The 6,789-nt window shown below is 52.7% G+C and overlaps 1 protein-coding gene and 1 pseudogene across 1 annotated transcript in view; both read left to right on the forward strand.

The window, feature by feature from the left end:
* bbx (bobby sox) overlaps positions 1-6,789 on the forward strand; it is a 504,832-nt gene that overhangs the window by 99,604 nt on the left and 398,439 nt on the right. The gene's annotated exons all lie outside the window — the stretch shown is intronic.
* LOC137659151 (5S ribosomal RNA) lies at positions 352-470 on the forward strand (annotated as a pseudogene).

Below are 6,789 nucleotides of genomic sequence, written 5' to 3' on the forward strand. Positions count from 1 at the left end.
ATCGGAAGGACGGGTACTTTCAGTTTCCATTCCATCCATCTTCCAGGAAGCTCGTGGAATTCAGCCTAGACTACAGGTATTCCTGCTTAAGATGCAGTGTGGCGATCCCGCCGTGGCATCGCAGGTTTTTCCCCAGAGAACTCTCCCTGCTTTCCTCATGGCCGCTCAGGTGCAGGCTTCCGCCTCCTTCGCCTTTTGGAGGTCTGGTCAACTCCGGTAAGCTCGGGTTCGACCTTCTTCAGCGCCGGGACAAGCTTCCGGATGCTTACCATGAGTGGGGGTTCATGGTATTTTGCTAGGAGCCTTCTCTTCTTCTGCCTCAACATCTGGAGTATCTAGCCATGATATTGAGTCAACGGCCTTACCACGTTGGAAACCCCGCTTCTCATCCGTCCAGCGAGGTTAAGCAACGTCGGGTCTGGTCGGTACTTGGATGGGTGACCGCCTGGGGACGCCAGATTCTGTTGCCGCCTCCTCCGAGCCTTCCCTTCAGTTGACTGTGGCAAGGCTGAGGAGAGTCGCAGTACCTGTTCTCAGTCAAGCAGAGCTTTCAGCCCTACCTTGGAACGTTTCCTAGTTCGCTTTTCCTCATTGACCCGTCTAAAGTTCCGAACGGTCGCCTCAGGATAAGTTCCCTGTGGGGCGGCCCAAGTTCCGGTGGTTTCAAAGCAACGATTAACCGGACTTTCTGGCCCCTATGGGACCAGCGGAACGATTAGACCTGCAATGGGTGTTGACCTATGGAACCTCTTGATGGGAGTGGATATTCTCGTCCTTTCCCCACATTTTTTATGCTGTTCTCGGACTCGTCAAAGAAAAGGGGGGGGGGGGGGGGCATGTTCCGGTCCAGGCCTATGGTCAGGACCTGAAGGATACCTCTCCATCGTTCAGGCAGGCTTAGGGGCCGTAGTCTGGCCCCTCTACAGATCCTACAGCGCCTGCCGAGTCGCTCCGTGCGCGTCGACTTCATGGTACTGGCGTGTTCTAACCAGCAGGGGACGCATTTTCACACCTTCGCATCTTGCAGTAGAGATACTGAGACGATTTGAGATCCTCTCAATACCACCATTGGCTCTCTCATTCCGGGCAGAGGAATGTTCTCTCTGACTATCCGAGCAGAGCCTCGTAGAGAGAGTGTACCTGGGGGTCTTTGGCCTTGAGTAACCAGCAAGTCCTGGCCTGGGGGACCTGATCGCGACAGCTTAGAACCTCAAGCTTCCGCTGTTCTTCCCCCCAGTCTCAGACTCCGAGACTCTTGCAAGATGCATTCCGGTGATGGTGGGACAACATCGACGCCTGCGTCTTCCCTCCTTTGTTGTCTGTTGAGAATGGGTCTCAACAAGACCAGGTTGTTTGTCAACCTTTCAATGGCCCTGAGAGCTCCACTGGGACTATGCGCAGAATGGTTTCCAGACCCTCTGCTTCCCCTGACGGAACTCCCGGGAGAGCTTCTCCCACGGCACAGGCTACTCGAACAACCACACTGCAACATCTTTCACGAGCCGGGGCGTCGCTTCGGTTTCATGCCTGGAGACACTACGCCGCCTCCTCAAGAAGAGACAACCCGCTACAGTCGCGGGACGGAGGTCGCGTCATCTGCGTTAGTCATCCGCAGGGGTCTTCCAGGTGAATTGGAGAGTCTTCGGTGGTTGGTGTCGTGGGAGATATACCTCTTCCCTTGAGGCCTCTTCTCCAGCAATAACGAACTTATTGCCTTTTTGGCGGGGGGAAACTCCTTTCCGCTCTCGGCAATGAAGCCGGTCGCTCAGCCTTTCCCTGACCTTCAGGCTTAAAGGAATAGCTTTTTCCTTCCCGCTGGACCTTTCCTCGCTCATGCGAAGCTGCAAACGTCCCTGCCCTAGTCGGAGGAAGACCTCCAACATGGAGCATGGCTCGGACTTTTTAGTCCCTTAAGAGATCTTCTCAAGACCCTTTACGTCAGGCCTCTGATCGTATTCCGTCTTGGGTCTCCTGCTCACTCTGGCCGCGGCCAGTGTGTAAGCAATCTTCTTGGTCTCGTACGACTCCGCCCTTTCTAAGGAATGGGGGAAGGCAACATTCAGGTTCGCTCCTGAGTTGTTGGCTAGACTCAGAATCTGGGGGTCCCGGCCTTCGGTCCAATTCCTTCAAGATTTCGAGTCACCATTCTATATCTGATGTCCCAAAACCTTCTCCTTCTTGCCAGTAAAGGAATCGAGAGGTTAGCTTTGGGAACAGCTGCAGTTTGTCCTCACGTGCAGCCGGGTTGGGAGCACAAGAAGGACACGGGGGAGAGTCACCAGTATACATCTTCAGCTCGGACTCAAGGAAATTCATCTCGACCTGAATCCAGACCCTCCCCCGTCACGTCGCCCTACAACACGATGTCGGATACATCGCAACGTCCCTCGCCTTCGAGTAATACTACTCTGTGACGCAGGTGCTACAAGCTTGAGTCTGGAAGCATCTAATGACCTTCGCAGCCCGCTTCCTGCAGGGCGTGACCCACAGGAGTTTCAATAAGTTTCTATCGCTCTGTGGTGGCTACACAACAGCTGGTCTAACCTCAGGCTCCTTTTTGGACAGGTAGCAGAAGGTTGAGGGCATTGTTATCAGGTTTTAGTCTGCATGAACGAAAGAAGTATGTCTGGCCCTTACTTCTTTCTTCATTTTCCCCTCTACTGGGAAGCAGCATCATGGTATCTGCATAGCTGACCTCGAACCTCTGCAGGTAAACCATGCTTCCTTGTGTTCCGAGTATTGAGTCAATACTGTCGCGTCCCCCATACCCTGACGAGGTGGTATTGGGAACGTCCTAACCCAGAGTTCCTTCTGGAACTCCAGGTCAACTGCCTAGGACGGGTCACACTTCTTCCTTCACACACAAGCTTATGTAGGCCACACGGTTCCTTGCGGAGCAAGGAACTTGTGAGGTGCAGGGACTCCTTTTCTCGAGTGCGACTCTCTCGGATTCTGAGTCCCCGGGTAAAGCCAAAGCCAGTATGGCTGGGGACTTTCCACCCTTCCTAAGGGGTAAGTCACCCAATGTAAATAGCGTGGTTTGTATTTCGGTTACGGAACAAATGACAAATTCGAAGATAATTTGTATTTTTCCTAACCATACAAACCTTAGCTATTTACATATATTTGCCCGCCAGCCCTGTCCCCCAATACAAGTCCTACCTCTAAGTGAAAGTGGAGCATTCACCTGTGTGTGAGGGGGGGGGGGGGAGAGGTAGCTAGCTACCACTCCCCTACCCCCCCCCCCCCCCGCTAACTAGCGCGGGGGTATTACACCCTCGTTAAATTCTAATGGCTCTCCATTTCAGCTACGCTAAAAGGTAAACCCAATGTAAATAGCTAAGGTTTGTATGGTTTGGAAAAATACAAATTATCTATGAATTTGTCACATTTTGTGGCAGAGCTGTGCCTTGCCCGGAGGCGCCATTTTATGACGCTGCTGTTTGCCTCGTATGCTTTATTTAGTTAGCCAGAACAGCCCTCCCGGTCTTATAACTAATTAATATCATTAGTTATTTAGTCTTCATTGCTAGGAATTAGTTATGCCGATGATATTCTTATGCGTTCTTAGTTAGCCGACCCCATGCTAGACTTCTAGCCTAGCCTAGGCCGCAGCCTAGTGTTTATGTTTACTTTTGCCTGAAATAATAAGCGTTCCTAGTGTTAATGTTAATGAAGCTATAGGCATTCTTAAACATATACAAGATTCACTGTTGCACATGTACTTTCGCCCTCTAGGGACCATACAAGGGACCGTGCCTGGTCCATCCATGTCACACCCCCTAACCTAACGTTGGGACCCTTGTATGCTTCCTTATCTCCCGTTACCTTTGGGTTACCTCCCTCTGGGTAGCCTTGCTATATCTTGCCCCCTTACCCGGAATAATTTTCGGGTTGGTTAGGCTAGATCGTTCTTCCCTCTTCCCTACCATAGTATATGGGGGGACCTCGGACAGAACCCCAGAGTACCTATCGTTCATCCCAGTCCACCTTAAGGTATCGACTGAGACTGAAGGTGGAAGGACTCTGCCCTTCCCCCTAGACTGCTCTTGGTTGGGACACGTCCCTTCCTCCTTGTAGCCTAGCGATATGTCTTCCCAGCCCTCCCTAATCTAGGAGAAGACTCTCCTGGTTTAGGTTAGGCTTTGGGGGATTCTGTTTTATTATAGTTTAGGACAGTACACCAGTGCTGTGCCTACTCTGAGCTAACCTCCCCTAGGTTGGAGAGCGTTTCTCTCCTGCCTGGGTAGTCTAGCACTTAACAAATCCCCCCCACCCCTTGGGAGCTTTAGGGTTGTGCCCCCTTCTGCCCCCTCAAAGACCCTTAACCCCCTCCCCACTCTATCCCTTTGTGTTGGCTTGCCTTCACACCCCTGTCCGCTGTCCTGCAACTCTTCCCCTGGGGAGAGTTGTAGGTTAGGCTGTGCTCTTCTGCTGGCTGGCCGCTCTGCTACACTTCCCCCTCATAGTCGAACTATGGGGTAGTGCTGGCGGAAGATCCCCCTCTCTTTTTTTAGTGTCCTCTGATCCTCCCTTGGATTACCACAGGCATCCAGCCGTCTGCCGGCTCCCTGCCGCCGGATGATAGGCGTATCCCCTCCTATCATGAGAGCACTCCTTCCGGAGGGAAGCCTCTCGGGTATCGGCCATTACCCTTCCCTACTCCCTCCTTACCTTTCTCTCTCCTATCATGGTGCCAGTCCACTGCCGCCTACGCCTGCCGGCACTAGCTGCCGACACCCCAGGTGACCTTCCTACTTCATAGGATGTTCCTATCTGAGGATTACCTAGGGCAGCAGCCTGCCGGCTGCCGGGGGCCGCCGCCCCTTGCCGATGCTGCCGCCGACATCTCAGGTAACCCTCCCCTCCATCTTATGCAACCAGCTAGGTTCACCAGCGCCGACAGGCTGCCGGAGGCCGCCGCCCTGCTGGCAATCGCCTTCCTAGGTGTCTCCTACCTCTCTGCTGCTCAGTATGTAGCCTTAGATGGATTCACCCCGCCGGACCGGCCTCCGGCTTGCTGCCGGTCTGCCGGCACCGCCCCTGCGGCTTCCATGGACAAGCACCCCTCCCCCGGCTGCCAGCCCCGTGCCGGCAGTCGATCTAATACAGCCGGATAGCCTGACCACTCTTTCTTTGGTATTTCATACCTTAAAAACAGTGGCTGGGGTGTACGGTTGTACAGTACAATTTTTCCAGCATACTCTGCTTCTCAGTGCAGTCTCTTGCCGGGACCTACCCAAATAAAAGGGGGTTTATCCTATTTTCCTCCTTTTTCTCCCTAGGTTCTGAACAATTTCAGATCCTCTCCACTCTGTAGACAATTCCTTTATAAGGAAGCCTGAGTTTGGCTCATCCATAAGGATACTATTCCCTCCTTTAGAACCTTAGATCCTAAGGAATTGACTGCAGAAAAGGTCACGGTAACCGGCTGGACGGGACTCACAAGTATGTGTCTTCCTACTTCCTTTCTAGCTCACCTATCCTGAGCTCACATAAAACCAATTCTACAGATTAGTGAATCTTAATCTTAAGAGTAATGTAAGCCATAACTATGTCTTCCATGTACTCATGATCTCTTTCTTTTACAGGAGGAGAACGTGAAGTGTGAGAGCTCCTTCTGCGGAGTTCGCCGCCCGGACTTCTATGCTGCACTTCTGTGCAGCAAAAAAGGGTAATCTCAAGTACAGGGTCTGTGCAGCAAAAAAGGGTAATCTCAAGTACAGGGATCCGCTGCCCTATTCAACCTGCAAAGGCCTTCTTGATGAGGTGTTCGATAACCCTCCGTCCGCGGAGGCCAGGAACAATGCTCGAGATAAACTGCGCAAGTGGGTGCGCGGTTTCAAGAAGAACGCCACCGGGCCTTATCTCCCCAACGAGAAGATGAGGGCCTTGCTTTTCCCAAAAGCTCTTTCGGACTCTGTGATTCCCTAGGATCAGATTCCCTGCGTCCAACTAGTGGTTGAACCCGACATTTCGGCTACACTCCGAAAGTGTCATCTCGACGAGGTGGAGAAGATGTCGGAAGTCTCCGACAACACCAAGAGGACCCTCATGGGTGAGGATCTGGAGGAAGAAGAAGATCAGGTGGAGTTCCCTGATTCGGAGGGCGAGGTTGCCCAAACACCTCCAGTAACCCCTGTTGTGGTCGAGGAGCCAGTCTCCTCTACCTCCGCCACCTCGCAACCCCTGCTGCCCGCCACCGAAGATGCCATCCGGGTATTGGTGGCACTGATGGACGAAAAGCTCCGTAAGAACCAAGAGGAGCTCAAAGTCCATCTTTTGGGAATGAAACTACCGAGGAAGATCTCGGTTAAGGATCTTCCCCCCTGCTCGGAGTCTAACCCTTGGAGGTACGCCGAGCATATGCCAATTACAACTGGCAAGATCTTCATCAATGATAGGCTTGGGTCCATCCTCTTGGAAGAGGTGGAATTCTTCCCCAGCTTTGAGGCTTACCCGGACTGTTACGTCCGGCTCAGGTCCGAACCGGCCTCCAAGGAAGAGACCGAACCCAAAGAAGTGATCGTGTTCGATCACTCGAAAGCCCAAGCCATGCTGGCAGAATGTCTTAAGAGCCGAGGTTTTACTAACTCTTAAGATACCGGCATTGAGCAAGAAACACCCGTCCTTTCTTGCTCCCTCTACTGCGAGCTTTCCCTTCGTAGAAAAGGCCTTTCATGCGGTCATGAAGGGGGTGGAAGAAGGAAAGCCCTGCCCTATCCTGGAGGAGTGTAGGCCTCTCTCCCTCGCCCTTCCCTCCGACGACAGATTCTGGAAAGATATACT

Source organism: Palaemon carinicauda, chromosome 1 (assembly GCF_036898095.1).
Source record: "Palaemon carinicauda isolate YSFRI2023 chromosome 1, ASM3689809v2, whole genome shotgun sequence".
In the NCBI taxonomy this organism is placed as follows: domain Eukaryota; kingdom Metazoa; phylum Arthropoda; class Malacostraca; order Decapoda; family Palaemonidae; genus Palaemon; species Palaemon carinicauda.